Source organism: Cupressus sempervirens, chromosome 1 (assembly GCF_028749045.1).
Source record: "Cupressus sempervirens isolate cs-2001-9-10 chromosome 1, ASM2874904v1, whole genome shotgun sequence".
In the NCBI taxonomy this organism is placed as follows: domain Eukaryota; kingdom Viridiplantae; phylum Streptophyta; class Pinopsida; order Cupressales; family Cupressaceae; genus Cupressus; species Cupressus sempervirens.
Genome location: NC_143118.1, coordinates 878,251,386 through 878,272,906, shown reverse-complemented (window position 1 = coordinate 878,272,906; position 21,521 = coordinate 878,251,386). Strand labels below are relative to the sequence as shown.

The 21,521-nt window shown below is 30.0% G+C and overlaps 1 long non-coding RNA gene across 1 annotated transcript; it reads left to right on the top strand.

Moving 5' to 3' along the window:
* The first annotated feature begins 15,919 nt into the window (after positions 1-15,919).
* On the top strand, positions 15,920-16,311 carry LOC149580623 (uncharacterized). Its single transcript, XR_016360036.1, has 2 exons — positions 15,920-16,003; positions 16,119-16,311. It is a non-coding gene; the product is annotated as an uncharacterized LOC149580623 (long non-coding RNA).
* Positions 16,312-21,521: the final 5,210 nt, after the last annotated feature.

Genomic DNA, 21,521 nt, shown 5'->3' with positions numbered 1-21,521 from the left:
ATTCTTTCCTTCGAAATATAAAAGTCAAATCTACCGATGTGTACCTAAAATGGATTTTGGTTTGAAGCAATGAGATTGTCGATAAGTTAGATTTAAAACTAATCTATCTAAAAGTTTACTTTAAACTTCTAAGTTTGTGTGTCGGATAATATTAGAATGGATGTTAAATAAAGCTGTAAATTTGTATTTATTATTAAGAAAGATTGTTTACTTTGTTGTAATTTATAAATCATGTTCAATTCTTAGCTGCTTAGGTTTTAAGTTAGTGATATAACGATTAGTTGTCTTGTAGATAATCAAATAAATTTTAGTATTTTATTATTAAACTAGCACTTGTACCTGCGAGAGGTTCAAGGGATAAGTTGATAGCGTAATTTTAGAAAATTATCATTGTATGAATTTGCATAGTACAATATAGGGTTAAACAAATATTTTCTTGATGATAAATAATATTTTTTTAAAGAAAATATAATTTTTAGTGTGGTCTAATAGTGCATAACAACAATGGTATTTTAGAAGAAGAGGAGTAGTATACAATAAAATGCAAAATTTTTATTTGAAGCATACACATTGTTTAATAAAAATGTTTACCAAGAAATGTATGTGTAGACCCAAAGAGTAATTATAATATAATGGTAAAGTGACATTTGAAACATGCATGATATTTGATAGAAGCATTATAGTAAGTGTGACAAATTTGACAATACAATGCATTTGTATGGGTATTACTTGTAGGATATCCCATATTACATTTATATATCATCTATATGACAAGTCAATCTGAGTTTTTTCGTCTCCTTATTGCATATGGTGAACCTGTAAAATTATACTTGATAATAATAAAATAATTATACTAAAAAAAAGTTAAATTTTACTTGATAAAAATGAAAATAAGTATACCTATCAAAAAGAGTAAAAAAATGTATAAACAAATACAAATAATAATTAATTAAATGTAGCATACAAAAATAATTAATAATCTAGATTTCAAACCCATTAAACATTAAATACATACATTCATTACCTAAAATTTGTAAGTTGATTTTAACTATTATGATTTTAAATTTATGCAAGAAAGATAATTATTTATTGATTTTGAACGAGAAATTATAATAGTAATCAAAAGCATTAAATAAAAATAAAATAAAATATTAAGTTACCTAAAATTAAAATAGAAATTTTAATTTAATTATATTTTACTATAGTTTTTGAACAATATTATTATATGATTTTTTTTTAAACCATTACATATTTATCTAAATTATCTAACAACAAATATAAATCAAAATTAACATTCATATCTACGGTGAGATGTAAATACCTAATTATTCTAAAATTATATGATAATATTGTACAGGAATCCGATCAACCTGCATATAAATCATAGGATAAAAATTAGTGACCCTAAGATGGAAGAGTACACACATAGTATTAATGTACAGAAGGGGTGACTGCAAGAACTCACGAGGATGATACATTACTTACATGAGTATTTTCTAGGGTTTTTAACAGGAAGTAAACCCTTTGAACCCTTGGCATCTCGATTTTGTCCCAACATTGTAGTGCGGGAAGACTGTGAAAAAAAAACACATGATCTTTAAACCCTCGGCATTTCCAGTTTGTCCCCACATATTAGTGCTTTTGGGTGCAAGCACAATCAGAGCACATTTTAGACTAATCACACGAAGAAGCACGACTGGATGACTTAAAAGGCATCTGAATGATCTTGTATTTTCATCTAATGCTTGAGCATCCAAAAAAGGATTATTGCTCAATGGGGACGCTTTGTACAGTATAGAGTTTAGTGGGGGGCGGCGGCGGGCCTCTAAACATATTAATAAAAAGATTACATCAAGGTCCCATCATACTTGCATTATTAGCATTAGCAACCATCACATTCTATTAAAAATACATACCATAATAATAAGCAGCTGTAACAACCAATACATACAAAAGTAGTTGTAACGACCAAGGCATCTAAGAATAAGAATAAAGAAATCACAGTTATTTCAGGAACAATTAATAATAAAAATTCAGGGTATGTAAGGATAAGATCAAGTTAATACCATCTAGAAGCCAGATAAGATCCCGTGTGGCACTGCACTTGTTATTATTTTTAATTAAAATCAACGGTGTAACTTTCTCAATAGCGCTTGGACGACCCACGAAATTTATGGTTGTTGGGATCCACACAAATAAAATAGTACGTATTTAGATCTGATGCATGGTATTGGAACGTCCATTAATCAAGTTGGCAACGTCACTTCAGGAACGTTTGGTGTTGGGCACTTGCACAATAAAAGGAGTTAGAATTTGAGAACTGCAAATCAAAAATAGAGGCATTGGATTTAGAACATGAGATGTATATATAAAAGTATACATGAGCTCTATATATCTCTCTCTCTCTACCAAAGTGCAATTGCTAGTTTACATGCTCAATTCACAATAACTTTGCACCAACCTTTTTTACGCAATTGTCTTCTTTAAGAAGAATGGTGATCCCCACGTGTCCTTTTAAGTTGTTTTCTAAATAAAGTATATATTAAATAGTTATTAAAATATTTGAATTTTTGTAAAGAAATATATTGTAAGGCATTTACTATTATTTTGTATATTTTTTAATTCAACTATTCAATTGATAAAGTTCAAGTATTGACAATAACTTCAACATGTCCACCAAAATAAATGGATGGAAAAAGGGATTAGAAGTTTGAGAAGGAAAGCTTTTCATTAAGTAGGGAAACGATCCAGTAGTCACTCAGACTTAACTTCGTACACCTAAAATCCTAAATTGCGAGTTAGATTTTGCCAAATTTTCAGTTTACCTTCGTAGGTGAGTTAAGATCTTAAAGCTAAGGTTTTGACTTTTGGGTATTGATGGATCTCTTTGTAGGGATCGTGGAATGCAAAGCGGCCAAAAAAAGTCATTTGAAATCACCCATACAATACCCACTATGGTCGTGTATGTTGGATCAGGGTTTGTCCTTGATGCACGTGTCCTTAAAATGGCTTATTAAGATATTTCTAAAGCCAACTGTTATGGCATTTAAAAAGAGACAACAAGTTTCTTGATCAACAACTTAACCATGGTTACTTTTCATTTACTCTAAGTTCAATGTTGTGTTCTTTTACTTGGGCAATCTCAAGCCACGTGTTGAGAATCCTTGGTCGGATTTGAATAGAACATAAAAGATGTTTTACTTGGTAAGAAAACAGTTGTCCATTCCCTTATTTCTCATTTCGGCATTGCCATGAATGCTTTGTGAAGGAAGTTTAATCTTCTTAGGTTTAGATGAAATTGTGGGTTTTTAGTATTATGTTCAGCATTTTCCAAGGATTCGATTGATACCATTAATTTCATAGTATGAGCAAGCTTCAAATGAAAAATACAAAAGATGTCTTCCTCTAGTGAGAAAAGATGACAAAGAGGTAACCCATCTTGCTTATATAAAAATCCACAGGTATGCTCCAAACTCGGTTTGATTCAGCTTTTCTTTTTTAGACAGCAAGATGATGATCTATTTTGTTTTATCTTTTTTAATCTTTCAAAATGAATCATATCTTGTTCCAAAAAGTGCTTTAGTTGAATACATAGATGAAGTTGTTATTTATAAAAGAGACTTTATTTTCTTGACCAGTTGGTTACCAGTTTTAAGTAGTTTTAAAATCAATTGAAGAAATCTGAAGTTGTTTAAACTTTTGTCTAAACTATGCACAAGTTTTATGACAACTTTCTCCTTCAGTTGTTTTGGAAACAAATTGTCTCCCCCCCCACTTCAGTTGTTGTTTTAAAATTGTCCCCTCCACCCCCCCTCTTCAGCTATTGTTATCAAATTGTCCCCCCCCCCCCCAGTTTTAAGTAGTTTTAAAGTCAATTGAAGAAATTTGAAGTTGTTTAAACTTTTGTCTAAACTATGCACGAGTTTTATGACAACTTTCTTCTTCAGTTATTTTGGAAACAAATTGTTATCAAATTGTCCCCCCCCCCTCTTTTTCAGATGCCTAGATGATGATCTATTTTGTTTTATCTTTTTTAATCTATCAAAATGAATCATATCTTGTTCCACAAAGCGCTTCAGTTAAATACATAGATGAAGTTGTTGTTTATAAAAGAGAATTTATTTTCTTGACCAGTTGGTTACCAATTTTAATTAGTTTTAAAATCAATTGAAGAAATCTGAAGTTGTTTAAACTTTTGTCTAAACTATGCACAAGTTTTATGACAACTTTCTTCTTCAGCTATTTTGGAAACAAATTGTTATCAAATTGTCCCCCCCTCCCCCCCTCTCTCTTTTTCAAACACCAAGATGATGAACTGTTTTGTTTTTATCTTTTTAAATCTTTCAAAATGAATCATATCTTGTTCCACAAAGTGCTTCAGTTAAATACATCGATGAAGTTGTTATTTATAAAAGAGATGTTATTTTCTTGACCAGTTGGTTACCAGTTTTAAGCAGTTTAAAAATCAATTGAAGAAATCTCAAGTTTTTAAAACTTTTTACTAAACTGTGCATGAGGTTTTTGACAACTTTCTTCTTTAGTTGTTTTGGAAACAAATTGTTATGAAATTGTCCCCCACCTCTCTCTCCCCCGTCCCCTACTCTTTCTCTCTCTCACCCCTTACTCTCCTCTCTCTCTCTCTCTCTCTCTCTCTCTCTCTCTCTCTCTCTCTCCCACCCTCTCCCATCCCCTACTCTCTCTACCTCTATCTCTCACTCTCACTCACTCTCTCCCTCTCTCTCTCTCTCTCTCTCTCTCTCTCTCTCTCTCTCATGTATCTATCTTGATCTCCATCTCCATATTTCTCTAGCTAAATCTCTCTCCCACTCTTCTCTTTTATTATATATTTCTCACCTACTCTCTCTCTCTCTCTCTCTCTCTCTCTCTACCGCTCTCCCCGTCTCTCTCTGTCACCCTCTCCCATCCCTACTCTCCCACCCCTAATCTCTCTCTCTCACCCCCCCCCTCTCTCTCTCCCTCTCTCCCTCTCCCTATCCCACCCCCTCTCTCTCTATCCACCCTCTCCTAACCCCTTCTCTCTCTCTCTCTCTCTCTCTCTCTCTCTCTCTCTCTCTCTCTCCCCCCCCCCCCTCTCCCCCTCTCCCTCCCTCCCTCCCTACCCCCTACTCTCTATCTCTTTCTCCCCTTATTCCATCCTCTCCCATCTCCTACTCTCCCTCTCTCTCCCTCTCCCATCCCCTAATCTCTCTCTCCCGCCCCCTCCCTCCCTCCGTACCCCCTACTCTCTATCTCTTTCTCCCCCTATTCCACCCTCTCCCATCCCCTACTCTCCCTCTCTCTCCCTCTCCCATCCCCTACTCTCTCTCTCTCTCTCTCTCTCTCTCTCCATTTCTTCGTCCCTCTCTCCCTATCCCACCTTCTCCCATCCTCTACTCCCTCTTCCTCTCTCACCCTCTCCATTTATCCCTCCCTCTTTCCCTATCCTACCCTCTCCCATCTCTCACTCTCTCCCCTTCCTCTACTCTCTTGCTCTCTACCATCTCTCCTTCCCTCTCTATTCAAATTCAGGATTACAAAGTGTGTGCACACTATAGCACGTACAAGCTATAGTGTGCACACACTATGTGAGTTCAAATTTTAAAATGCTTTAAATAGCACGTGTGCACTATAGTGCACACATGTTATTTAAAGCTTTGGATTCTACCAAGCTTAAGGTTTGGATTTTCCTTGGGGATCCAACTCAAAGGTTTGGAGTCTCTAAACTAGTCTGAGACATGTTTTGCTCCAAGCATACAAAAAATGATTGATTTTTGTTATATGTGCTCTTCTTCAAGTTTCCTCGTGGTTGAGCATCGATAAAATCAGGTTACATGATATTGTAGATCTCTGTGTTAGCTCTATAACCATATAATTTATTTTGAATTTGAACTATTTCAAGCCTTTCAACTATAATCTCTTTTGAATGTATGTCCATTTTCTCTCAAAAACCAACATGTACTAATTGGGGTTTAGATTTTAGCTCGTTCATCGAATTTTACAACTTCTTAATTTTTTAGAAACTAGACTTCATTCTACACACTTTGAAAAAAAAAGTTTTGAATTTAGATTAGTTTTCAATCATTTCTAGGGGAGCACATAGATATTTCACATTTTTGGGATGTGTTCAATTACAAACACAGATATTTCACATTTTTGGGATGTGTTCAATTACAAACATAGATATTTCACATTTTTGGGATGTGTTCAATTACAAAATTCATATAAAAATACACATTATAAAATTACCCAAAAAATCTATGGTAAACTACATGGTGTTAAGTAACTTTTGACTAGAGCAATTAAAGAATTTCAAAAAAAAAAAACTTAAAATTTTGGTGGGGTGGGGGGTGTGGCTTTGCACTATGTTATGTTTTTTTCTTGAAAAAATAGTATCACTTTCTCTAGCCCCCCTTTTTGAGGACCTAAAACTAAACCATTTTAAAAAAGTTTAGTAATTTAGAATCTAGATTCAAAGGACTACTACTTTTGTTTTTGTCATATCTTAAAATTTTGAGCCTAACTTTCTTTAAATTCTTGTCGAGGTTCAAAAATTGTTAATTTCAAAAAAAGAAGAAGAAGAAGAAAAAAGTGGCCACTTATACCCCCCTTTGGCACCACAACTTGGTGCACTTACCCTGATTTTGCAGATCCAACTTCTCATTCTCAATAGCTTTGTCTAGCCTGTATACTTCCATTGCCTCTAATTTTTTCTCAAGCTACTAAACTTCTTATGTGAGAAATGATTCTTTGATACCAATTGTTTCAAATATAAGGTGGGGTAGGTTACTGAGAGGGGAGGGGTGAATCATGAACCAATAATTTTTAAATTTAATTCACCAATTAATGCTTCATACTCTACTTTGATCTAATCGCATGCATGAAAGATTAAAAGTAATAAAACATTCACAACACTTAACACAATGTTTGGTAACCCATCAACCACAAGCTTTATGATTGTAGTATAAAGTTGGCCTATTGAGGCTTACAGTTGATGACTTCTGGTGATCTACCCTATTAGGAGCTCAATAAGGACTATTAGGTCCACTTCGTGAAAGGATTTATACAATACAATGAAGTATGCACTCGGTTGGGAGATTCCGTAGTTATGTTTGGTAGAGCTTTCAACTTCTACGTGCTTTAGTGATGTTCTTCATGATTATCTTTTGTTCCTATCTTCTGGGACATTCCCTAGTTTGGAGGCTTCTTCAGTCCCTCACTAGTTTCTTTTAGCGTTATTTCCATCTCTTTTTGGAATAGGCTTTTTTCCCGTGTGGTTTTCTCCATTTCTCATTTGGGCATTGTCGTGAATGCTTTGTGAAGGAAGTTTAATCTTCTTGGGTTCAGATAAAATTGTGGATTTTTAGTATTATGTTCAACATTTTCTAGGGATTCAATTGATACAATTAATTTCATAGTATGAGCAAGCTTCAAATGAAAAAGACAACAGATCTCTTCCTCCAATGAGAAAAGATGATAAAGAGGTAACCTATCTTGCTATAAAAATCCACACGTATGCTCCAGACTCGATTTGATTCACCTTTTCTTTTTTAGACACCAAGATGATGATATGTTTGTTTTATCTATCAAAATGAATCATATCTTGTTCCACAAAATGTTTCAGTTGAATAAAGAGATGAAGTTGTTATTTATAAAAGATATTTTTATTTTCTTGAGTAGTTGGTTACCAGTTTTAAGCGGTTTTAAAATTAGTTGAATAAATCTGAAGTTGTTTAAACTTTTGTTTAAATTGTGCATGAGTTTTATGACAACTTTCTTCTTCAATTGTTCTGAAAACAATTCTTTTTTTTTTTGGGCTTAATCGAAATCAACAATATGATTTGTTTTTAGTTTATTGGTTAACAAATGTGGTGTATTATGAAGAGTCTTTGTGATAGATTGCAACTTCTACCTTAATAGAAAGGCACGAGTTTTCTTTGTTGATAATCTTCAGCACTAAGAAAAAGAAAAAGTCAACATTTCTACAGTTAATATTTTTTTAAAAGTGTGACAATCCTTGGAACAATTTGTGTTAAGTAAAAACGATTTGTTCAATTGTATAGCTGATTACCTGTAAATGAATGAAGCATTTTTTTGTATATTCCTATATAAAGAAATGTGTCTGTGTATAACGAGATAGAAAAAAGAAAGAAAACGGGCAAATTTCTTTATTTATGAAATACATGACTTAGACTTTGAAGCCAAGACCTTAAGATTATTTATATGCATAAGTGTATGTATAAATGACATGTAACTATGTGTGTAAGTAATTTGTAAGTACAAAACTTTGTAAAGAGGAGAAAGGGTTGTAGCGTAGGCAGTTGAAGCTACTCTTGTAAAAGGGAACTTTTACTCAATAAAGTTATAGGTTATATGGAGTCGTTTTTCTCCCTATGATGAAATTGTAAGGATTCTCGAGGGTTTTCCACTCGGTACATATATTGTGTATCTTTTATGAGTTATGATTTTTCCTGTTGTGACTCAGTTCATGATTATTTACTTTGAAATGAAAGTTATACTTAATGTTTAATTGTACATAAAAGGGTTAAAAAGAAAAAAAGAATCTTGCTGTTGTGCTTCGCCCACCTTTGAGGACAACATCCACTTCCAATAGGCAATGGCTACGCAGCCAGATAAATCGACATGGCTGGATGCCCTGCAGCCTATGCCCATCCATAAACTATACTCTAGTCTGCACCATACTCTGTTCCGTCAGACCTAATCGTTGCAGGTTATGGGCATCCTACTGCATGTACTCTTACTTGGAATATTATGCAAACTCATTTACTCTTATCTAAGTAAAATTAATATTATGTTTGAAATAAATATAATGTAAACCTACTGTAAAATTATGAACACAAATGTATCATAAATTTCAAATTACAAATAAAATAAAAATATCTTTGAAATTTAAGATATAATTAGAATATGAAAAATTGTTTAATTTAAGATATATAATATCTTTGAAATATAAGCTATAATGTAAAATTTATTCCTCGCAAATTCTAAATTCTATAATGTGTATTAATTTGTTTAAAATCAAACTTAACATTATATTCTTATTTCTCTTTAGTTATAACAAGAGTCTAGATTTAAAATTTAATTTTTTAATTATATAATATTTATTTAAAAAATAGATATATTTTTAAAAATATGACTCTTTTTCATGAATAATATTTTTCTTAAAGTTAATTGTAAGAATATTATATATGTATTTATTTTTTTAAATCTATATTCATGAACATTTTATACAATGATATAAATTTATTTTTTAAATGATAGATAATAAAAAATTGAATAATAATTTTTTTTTTGAAATACGTATTTTCATTTTATTATTTCTTTTCAAAATAAATCAGTATAGATAAGATAGTACAATAAGTATTTAGAATAAAATCTAAACGTACAAATATGATTTAAAAAAAAAATTCTTGCTACTTAAATTTATCTTATAACATGTTTAGAATTAAATCTAGTGTAGAAAAATGATCATAAATATATTAGTTTCTTCTAAAATCTACATTAAACAATATTCAATGTATAAATACGATGGTAGATGTTATAAATAAAGATATAATTAGAATTTACCTAAAACATGTTCCAATGTAAAAATATGATCATAGATGTCTTTAAATTTACCTAAACGTGTTGAGAATAAAATCTAATTTTAAAAATGTGTTGGTTCTTTCTAAAATTTATGTAAATTATGCTTACAAAAAAATTGATGTAAAAATATGATCATAGATGACTTGGTTCCACCTAAACACTAGGTAAATGTGTTTAAAACAATATTCAATGTAAAATATGATTATAAATATATTGATTCTTATTCAAACTTACCTTTTGTTTAGAGTAACTATATGATCATAAATTTATTGTACTCCAAAAACTCACCCCAATTATATTTACACATATAATACTCTTACAATTAACTTTAAGAAAAATATTAAGAAGTAATTGTATATGAATGGGCAACGACTACCCAACTAGTTATTTCGACTGGCTGGGTATGCCATGCCACCCATGCCCCCATACGCATCAGGAGAAATTATAGTACATTTGTCAGAATACTATTTTCTCATATTTGATCAGTGTACATTTGTCTGATCGCAAACTTTTCCAAATAGTAACACTAACTATTTTATTGGTCGTCTCCACAGGCATGCCGTCTCCACACATATTTGTATATATTTAATATCTATTATCTCATTTGTAACAAAGTAACAAAGTAATATCGTCCGCTTTGTAAACTTATCAAATTTTGCTACGTATTAGTAAGTCAATAATGTACTACTAATATATAATTGATTAAATGGGTAAATATTAGTTTATCATTAATTAATTAACTCATTCATGGATTAAATCATCTTATTGCAATTTCTAATATTTATATTCAATCGATTATGTTATAATATCATTCTTCAATCATTACATTACAGTTAATTTAATAAATTATATCATAATTTATTGTCAATTATTTTTTTAAGAATAAAATTGAATATTAAGAATAAAAAATATCTTAGATTTTAGGAAGAAATAATAGAAATTATCTTAGGTAGATTTTGGAAGGAACAAATACATTGTGGTCATATTTTTATCTTATTTTTTCTTTGAATCTTTGCATTGAGTTTACATTATATTTTACTATAAACATGTTATTAATTTTTAAATTAGATTCTATTTAGGATGAACAATAAATTTATCATATATAATTACATTGCATTTTATTCTAAACATACTTTAGATGAGTTTGAGGAACAAACCAAGACATTTATTATCACATTTTATATTTGATTTTATAATAGTTTTTCATTAAATTTTATAATTCTTTTATCAAAAAAATAAAAAATAAAGTAAAATAAAATAATATATATATAAAGAGAAATACATAAGTTGTTTGATTTTATTCTAAAAAATTTTCTTTCTTAACTAAATACTATTTAATATTTAATACTATTTAATAATTTAATAATAATATATTATTAAATTAGCTAAATAATTTTTAATAATACATTATTAAAAATTTATTTTTTAATAATACATTATTAAAAATTTATTTTTTAATAATTTATTATTTCAAATATATATTATTAAATAGATTATTACAATCTTAAACTCTAGAATTGTTATAAAAAACTAAATGTATTTATATTATTAAAATTTATATCCTTTACTAATTCTAGAGTTTAAGATCGTAAGGAAACAATTTTTAAAAAAATTAAATTTATTTATATTATTAAAATTTATATATAAGAATTAAAATGAAAATAATGTAATACAAATAAGAGATGTTTATGTAGTGTGAGGATTTATGATAGAGGTGCTAATAATTGGTTAACCAAAATTCGAGTTAACCACTTTTCCCTTTTCACAAAGCAATAATGATTTAATTAAATCAACATTAGATTTATATTAAATAATCTAAAGATAATCTTATTAGTTTAAAAATAGAAACCATTTCCAAAACTCGTCATTTAAAACTAATATATAAATATATAATTTAAATTCATAATAACCAAATTAGTTAATTAATAATATTAAACTTTTTAACTTAATTAAATAAAACTGAATTATTTTAATAACCATTAAAAATATATACATTTAAAAATTCATTAATTAGAAAATATAAAGAAAACGATATATATATATATATTTAAAGTCATGGACAGTTGATGGGATGATTTAAAAAAATAAAATTAATTGATTTAAAGTCATGAGGTGGTTCTCTTGTAATACAGATTATGCAGAGATCTTTTAAATTTAGTTGTGCTTGACTAATAATGAGTTAGATCTTCAATAAATATGTAATCCCCTTATAAATAACATTTTTATATAATCTTATAAATTCATTTTTAATATGATAGATATTTGAAATTTGATTTTTTTGGGTTAAAATTAAACATTTATTTTCATTTTATTATTTACTTTTTATTATATTGTTTAAACAAGTAAATATTTTTCTTTATCTATTAAATATTAAATAGTATTTAGTTAAGAAAGAAAATGTTTTAGAATAAAATCAAACAACTTATGTATTTTTCTTGATATATATATTTTGATAAAAGAATTATCAAATTTAATGAAAAACTATTATAAAATCAAATATAAAATGTGATAATAAATGTGTTGGTTTGTTCCTCAAATTTATCTAAAGTATGTTTAGAATAAAATGCAATGTAATTATATATCATAAATTTATTGTTCATCCTAAATAGAATCTAATTTAAAAATTAATAACATGTTTATAGTAAAATATAATGTAAACTCAATGCAAAGATTCAAAGAAAAAATAAGATACAAATATGACCACAATGTATTTGTTCCTTCCAAAATCTACCTAAGATAATTTCTATTATTTCTTCCTAAAATCTAAGATATTTTTTATTCTTAATATTCAATTTTATTCTAAACAAAATAATTAACAATAAATTATGATATAATTTATTAAATTAACTGTAATGTAATGATTGAAGAACGATATTATAACATAATCGATTGAATATAAATATTAGAAATTGCAATAAGATGATTTAATCCATGAATGAGTTAATTAATTAATGATAAACTAATATTTACCCATTTAATCAATTATATATTAGTAGTACATTATTGACTTAATAATACGTAGCGAAATTTGATAAGTTTACAAAGCGGACGATATTACTTTGTTACTTTGTTACAAATGAGATAATAGATATTAAATATATACAAATATGTGTGGAGACGGCATGCCTGTGGAGACGACCAATAAAATAGTTAGTGTTACTATTTGGAAAAGTTCACGGTCAGACAAATGTACACTGACGCATCCGTACACTGATCAAATCTAAGAAGATAGTATTCTGACAAATGTACTATAATTTCTTCTGATGCGTATGGGGGCATGGGTGGCATGGCATACCCAGCCAGTCGAAATAACTGGTTGGGTAGCCATTGCCCATTCATATACAATTACTTCTTAATATTTTTCTTAAAGTTAATTGTAAGAGTATTATATGTGTAAATATAATTTGGGTAAGTTTTTGGAGTATAATAAATTTATGATCATATAGTTACTCTAAACAAAAGGTAAGTTTGAGTAAGAATCAATATATTTATAATCATATTTTACATTGAATACTATTTTAAACACATTTGCCTAGTGTTTAGGTGGAACCAAGTCATCTATGATCATATTTTTACATCAATTTTTTTGCAAGCATAATTTACATAAATTTTAGAAAGAACCAACACATTTTTAAAATTAGATTTTATTCTCAACACGTTTAGGTAAATTTAAAGACATCTATGATCATATTTTTACATTAGAACATGTTTTAGTTAAATTCTAATTATATCTTTATTTATAGCATTTACCATCATATTTATACATTGAATATTGTTTAATGTAGATTTTAGAAGAAACTAATAGATTTATGATCATTTTTCTAGACTAGATTTAATTCTAAACATGTTATAAGATAAATTTAAGTAGCAAGACTTTTTTTTAAAATCATATTTGTACATTTATATTTTATTCTAAATACTTATTGTACTATCTTATCTATACTGATTTATTTTGAAAAGAAATAATAAAATGAAAATACATATTTCAAAAAATATATATATTATTCAATTTTTTATTATCTATCATTTAAAAAATAAATTTATATCATTGTATAAAATGTTCATGAATATAGATTTAAAAAATATAAATACATATATAATATTCTTACAATTAACTTTAAGAAAAATATTATTCATGAAAAAGAGTCATATTTTTAAAAATATATCTATTTTTTAAATAAATATTATATAATTAAAAAATTAAATTTTAAATCTAGACTCTTGTTATAACTAAAGAGAAATAAGAATACAATGTTAAGTTTGATTTTAAACAAATTAATACACATTATAGAATTTGGAAGGAATAAATTTTACATTATAGCTTATATTTCAAAGATATTATATATCTTAAATTAAACAATTTTTCATATTATAATTATATCTTAAATTTCAAAAATATTTTTATTTTATTTGTAATTTGAAATTTATGATACATTTGTGTTCATAATTTTACAGTAGGGTTACATTATATTTATTTCAAACATAATATTAATTTTACTTAGGTAAGAGTAAATAAGTTTACATAATATTCCAAGTAAGAGTACATGCAGCAGGACGCCCGTAACCTGCAACGATCAGGTCTGACGGAACAGAGTACGGTGCAGACTAGAGTACGGTTTATGGGATGGGCATAGGCTGCAGGGCATCCAGCCATGTTGATTTATCTGGCTGGGTAGCCGTTGCCCTTCCAATAAGGCATCAATAGTGACTTACCTAAAAAATACAACTACTTGTGGTTATTTGTATGTCCTAATAATTTTGCACAAATTAGTCAACCACTAACGAGAAAAGGTAGAAAATCATTGGTTATTAGTACATATATGATGGACTATAAGTACATGTGTTTTCAGTTTTCAGGACTCTTTTAAGGATGGTAATTAAAATGTATCTATGATGACTAGACCTCCATTAAAAAGACACACCAAATTCAATGGTGCGTTAGGTACGAAAAGGAAAAATGGAAAATCAAAGCTATCTGGTCTGAAGAAGACGAATGGCGAGGATCCTTTCAATGGTCGTCAATTCTTCCAGAAGAGCAGGCACCGTTAATGTGGCATAATCTAGGGCTTCAATTCCGTCTAAAAATAAGGCTTTAGACTAATCTAGATGCATGTAGTTGGTCTCTGCTGTTGGGTGATGCGACGCGCTCCCTTGCCCACAGGTGGTTAATTATGTGGTGTTCCATGTTCACTAATAGTCATGACTTTTGGTGCAACGGCAAATGGGCTCTACAATTGGTATCAGAGCTTGGTTTTGGCCTGGTCATGGGTTCAAATCTCCCCGGTGCCTTCCCGACCCGCGTAAGCACCTGGTATGCGCGTCGAGGGGGAAATTGTTGGGTGATGCGACGCGCTCCCCTACCCACAGGTGGTTAATTATGTGGTGTTCCATGTTCACTAATAGTCATGGCTTTTGGTGCAACGGCAAATGGGCTCTACATCCGCTGTCATCAGATGCATAGACATTGCCGTATCCCACACGCTATTCTAAATTTCCTTGTGGAAGATACTGCTCTCTATATTCTCTGATAGCCCTATATATTCTCGAAAACCCTTCCTCTTGTTCATATTCCCTCATGAAATTCTTGCTCTTTGTTTCTGTTTCTTAGGCCGAGTCCCATGTACGGGGTTTCCTTAATGTGCTTTTTCGCATCTGAATTTTCTGTATTGGAAACAATGGATTCTTCTTTGTTCGACCTGGAGCTGGCGGTGCGTATGATCGACCGGGATCATTTTATGATTGACCTGAAGCGTATAATCGACCTGGAGGGTATGGAGCGTATGATCGACCTGGTGGAGGGTATGATCGAGCTGGAGCGTACGAAGCGTATGATCGACCTGAAGCGCATGGAGCATATGATCGACCTGGTGCAGATGATCGACTTGGAGCGTATGAAGTGTAAAAGCGACTTGGAGCATATGAAGCGTAGGATCGAACTGGAGCGTATGATCGGCTTGAAGTTTATGAAGCGTATGATCGACCTGCTGGAGCGTATGAAGCGTATGATCAGCGAGTGGTTTAGCTTTCCCTTTGAAGGCCTAGAGGGACGTGCCGCTTTCTTTGGAAGAGAACGTTGTTCTCGATTGTCAAGATTGATTGATGTTTACATAAAAGACAGAGAGCCTCGTGTCATACTAACTCTCACTACTCAGCTTTGCAACATCCTCGATCTATTGGGTTTAAGGGATTTCCTTGAGAATGAACTTGGAAATTCGTTTTCTTCTATTATTAAGATTGCAATCCACTCCGCCAAGGTGCACATTGCCATTTTCTCCAAAAGGCCTCGGTGTTTCGCTGACGTGGATCTATCGAAGATGGCTGAGCTGGTCCGAATGTTAGAAAGTAACTGTAAGAGTATTCCCGTGTTTTATCACGAGGAACCACAGAAACTCCGCCAAAGGTAATCTTAGCCTGCTTTTGGTTCTTCTTCTTTATATAGTATCCTGTTTTGCCTTCAAATCTTGTTTTACAAATCTCTTTAATGTAATTCTGTTTTGGTTTTGTGTGAAATCCAGGAACTGCCAAATGTCCAAAAATCCAGTGGGGCAAGGGCTACACAATCAAGTGAAGGAGTTTAAAAGGGGAAGCTTCGGCCAGCTTGTGCAAAATCTGGAGAAGCAGTGCACGCTGCAAGGAAAGAAGAGGCGTAAACCTTAACTTTGGTGTTATTCGGCATTGGAGGCACTGGTAAAAGGGCACACAACTCTCGTCTTGTGAGAGATCTCACGCAGAGCAATCAACTTAGTCGACTATTCTAGGGCAGGTTTTTTGTTCGGCGTGGGAGACCTGCTTGACCCACACAGTCCACAACGTTAAGGTCAGGGCCCAAGGCGAGGAAGCAAATTCCTTTTTGATGCTGGGGAAGTCCAACCCATGCTTTTTTCTATGCCTTCGTGTGGACATGTAGGTCTTTGTCAAAACCCTAGTAGGGAGTCTAGAACTCTCACAAGGCAACGGCTACCCAGCCAGTTCGTTCGACATGGCTGGGTATGCCATGTCTATTGATGCCGTATAAATACATTAAGTACCGCTGACAAAAACAAAACAGTACATTGTACCGTTTATAAAGTAATTACCAAATGCTGCTCTGAGAAATGTACTATTAGGAAAATAATAACAATTTTCGAAATAAGACTCCATTTTAAAAATTTAAAGTTGACGTTTCAATATATATTTTCAATCCTTTTAGATTTTATTTTTATTTTTATTTTAAATTTTATTTCATATTTATTATATTATAAAATTATAAATAATAAACATATTTAAAATTAAATCTATATTCACAAATTGTTACTAGAGCTTTATCTTATATTCATCATTCCAAACTATCTTATTATTTTTGCCACTTTCAACATCCTATTATCCTACAACATTGTTACTACCTTCAACCTTGTATTTCAGATCCCCCAATAAATGCTCTATCTGTAGTGCAACAACTTCCAAATCTCGGAGCTGTGAACTTTATGTTCTCTTTAAAATACACATATTACTAATTAATTAATTTTATCAAATTTGTACAATATGTAATAATTTTTGTTAAATTATCATTTAATACATTAGATTCATTATTGGTTTAGTATTGATTTCTTGTACAATTTTAAACCAAACATTTTTTATTAGATTAATGATTTTTTTTAATCCTATCATTCTTTTTCAAAAATACTTTATTTTGATCTGCATTAAGAAACTAAAAATATACCATATCATATAAAATGATATATTTAACTTGTTAAATAATATTTATGTGTTTAAATTTTATGAATATTTTATCAAATTTATTTTATTTTATATATAAATTTTAAAATTAGTTATATTGATAAAAAATAATACACCTAACAAATACACAAATTTTGATTGTACATTTAAATATTTTGAATCATAGATTATATGTTTAAAATAAACAAATAAACAAAAAAATAAATTTAACTTTAAAATTAAAAAAATATTATATATCATATAATATCTATCTTAATTTTATATAATTATATTACATATATTATCATATACTTGATCAAAATTTGAAATTTGTGAATATAGATTTAATTTTAAATATGTTTATTATTTATATTTTATAATATATTAAATATGAAATAAAATTTAAAAAATCAAATAAAAATAAAATCTAAAAGCACTGAAAATATGTATTGAAACGTCAATGTTTAAATTTTTAAAATGGAGTCTTATGTCCAAAACTGTTATTATTTTCCTAATACATTTCTGACAGCAAAGTTTGGTAATTACTTTATAAACGGTACAATGTACTATTTTGTTTTTTGTTAGAGGTACTTAATGTATTTATACGGCATCAATGGACATAGCATACCTAGCCATGTCGAATGAACTAGCTGGGTAGCTGTTGCCCTCTCACAACGTTACTAACCCTCACACATTGACTGTTGGATGTTGTGAGTTCTGACACCATTAATAATGTTAATTGGATGTCGAAAGCTGTGACACTATTGACAATGTGAATTGGATGTTGACACCATTGACAACGTCAATTCAGGCAATTGGTTGTAGAGCACTCAGACACCATTGACAATATAAGGCAAAGATCTAGGACAATTAGGTAGGTAGGTGTTTACTGTTTGTAGTATTTCTTTGACCTTAGGTCAAAGACAGGTAGGTAGGTAGGTGTTTACTATTTGTAGTATTTCTTTGACATAGTTCAAATGAAATCCATGAGATGAGCAGTAATTAATAAATAAAATCAAATTCCGGAATGTGAACTTCTTTGTTTGAATTATTTTGGAATATGGTTGTGTTCTCTATCATTTAAAAGTTGTAAGCATTCAATAAGTTTCTAAAAATCTATGTGGTATAAACAATCTTATATAAATGTCTATAAGTTATATTGGGAAAAAAAGACTATGGTAAATATTAATATAAAATAGAAAACATAATCATTCAATTTCTATATAAATATTTTCAACCTGAAATGTCAACAACTTAACATCAAATACTAAGACTTAGATCTTAGGTAAAAAGCGTTAAATAGCTAAAATTGACTTATTTTTTAAAACTTAATTTTTTCATTAGTATGTGATGTTAAAAGACCAATAAAATAAAATTAATAAATAAAATCACTCTCTTAAATAAATGTTGAGATTTCTATCATCCACTACAATGTCCGAATATAGAATTTTTAAAAATTTTGTAACATTTCTTTCCAATGTTTATTAGATGCTATTATAATTGACTCTATTGACCATGTTAAGGCAAAGATACAATACAAAGTCTACAACTAAAATTTATTTGTAATATATCTGTTGTTTTTAGTACATATTTGGAGTGTTGCAATTCCAAAGCCGTGATCATTAATGAAAATATAATTCTTTTTGTATGGGTTTTTGTCAGAAGTTTCAAATTCCATTTTTGTTTCTTGACACCGATTAAATTTTCATATCTGGTTTAGTTGATTATCTTGTTTTCTTTTATTATAGCTTTCTCTTAGCCAAAGGAAACTACAGTAAGTTTTCCTGGTTTGTTATACAATTGAACTATGGAGTTTCTAGTTCCTTTTGCCTTGGAATCTCTTTGTGTATATTACTTTGCATGGTTGGGTACTTTTTTTCATTTGCTGATCTTTTATAAAACATATAGATAACATATCATTTGTAGGGAAAATAACAGTTTTATCTCATGAGTATGTTCAACTTCTGGTTATTCATAAACACCACAAACTTAAGTAAAAAAAAAAATTAGAAAAAGTATGTTATTTTGATTATTGAATATTTTCTTAAAAATTGAACCTTAGGGTATAATGTTTAAGTCGTTCAATTTCATAGAAGAATATTGTATTTTGTTAGATCGAACAATTTTGACCTATGCTACTTGGATTAGAATATAGTATTCTAGGATTGTTATGCTTCCTATATCATGTATTTTCAGCTGTTGTCATGCAATTATCACCTATTGTCAACAATCATTTTTTACAGTTTATAACTGCAATTTAATCTTTATAATTCATATTTTTTCTTAATTAAAAAATAGTTAATATAGTGTGGTGAAAAACATTGTCTAAAAGGCTCATTTATTTGGTTTGCTAAAAAGCAACTTCTTTTATGTATTTGTAAAACTCATCTCAATGGAGGGGTGATAAAGTCTGTGCATTTGTTTGACTCATGTTGTGACATCAGAATAAGGAAATTCGTATCAAAGTTTTAAATTAAAGCATGTCTTGATTCTTGAATGGTTTTGTATTCCACTCACGACATCTCTAAATCAAATTGAGCCCATGTTTGATCTTTCTCTAGAGTAACTAAATTGATTAGATAGCAATATTTTACCAATGAACTATAGATTTATTTATTTATTAATCAAAATGAACCCTATATATATATGCCAGATGATCTCATTTTCAATCTTTGAACTTCTAGACATCAGACTTATTTACAGTGATATGCTTCTCGACTTCCATTTAAATACTTCATAAATGAGATAGAGATGATATCAACTTGTGTTCAAATACGTCATAAATGACGTGGAAATGTTACAACCTCTGTATAAATAACTTATAAATGATGTAGAAATGATACCAACCTCTATCTATAAATGACATTTCACTTCTAGAAAAATGAGGAACCCAGGTTTCTAGGTTTCTAGGTTTATTCCTTCCCTATAGTTTTCCTTGAAACGATTAAGTCTGCTTTATTCTAAGCGTGAACTCAATACTCTATGGTACATGCTAGCCTCATTACCTCATTTGATTGTCTTATGCCCGATCTGTGTTTCATAGGAGGAGATAAGATATGGAAGTGAAAATAATATAGGGATAGCTTGAGCTTTTGAATGTTTGATCCATTAAATAATCCATTTTTGTCGATATTAAAATCATTCATGGATTCATTTCTTTCTTTTTTATGTTTAAGTTTTATGAGAGTAGTTGTTAAGTGTTTAGTTTGATGTGGTTGAAGCCTTTTTGAGGCAGAGAGCTCCTATACCATCCTATTACCTGGTCATCAAAATGCCTCAATTTTGACCTTGTTGATCTTATGGTTATGTTTGAAATACGTCCCATTTTGATGATTGAAATGATTATTTTATCTCTCATTTTTTGTGAATTTTTGAATCTTCATATCTCTGGCTCGCTCCCAGCTCCACCCAGCACTTGAAATTTTCAAAATCTGACTTTTGAGCCCCAAGTTATCACAAGTTAATGGAGAGACCCAAATTACGCATTTTCAAGTTTATCATTAACCATTAACCTCTCAAATAGGTTAATGATAACTTTCAAATTATGTATTTTGGAGGAGGTTAATTAACCTCTCCAAAAACACGTATTCATTAACCTCTTTGAGACAGTTATTAACCTCTTTTTTTAGCCGATTAAGGTTAAGAACTGTAAATAAGATCATCTAAAAAGAAAAAGAAAGCGTTGGGGAAAGACTTATGCTTATTATCATCCTTGAAAATAAATTCAAGTACCCAAAGTGGTGAATCATGAAACCCATTTGTCAGCATGGAAATAACATTCACATTGGCAGTTGGATTTCACATAACATGAACACGAGAGGGGAGGCCAAGCCAATTCATAGGCAGATAGGCATTCAACATGATCACATCCAAATTGATGTATTTGCATTCAAAGTGCATCAAAATGGATGACACAGGCCAAGTGTTCAACAAAATGCTCAAATGAAATGTGTAGCTTTGGGCTGGTATGACTTGGGAGTTCATGAATTATACCCAGGTGCAGGTCACTTGATGTTACAGAGAGAAGGACTTTAATCGAGACATGTGTCTTAATTCCAAATTGATCTTTTCAAATGCTAAATACGATAGAATGGAGGATGCACGACTAGTGTTGAATGAAATGCCTAAGAGAAATAGGCAACATTGGACTAGCATGATTAGTGATAAAAACATAAACAAAAGATAATATAATAACAACATAGAAAAAACTTAATAACACCTCA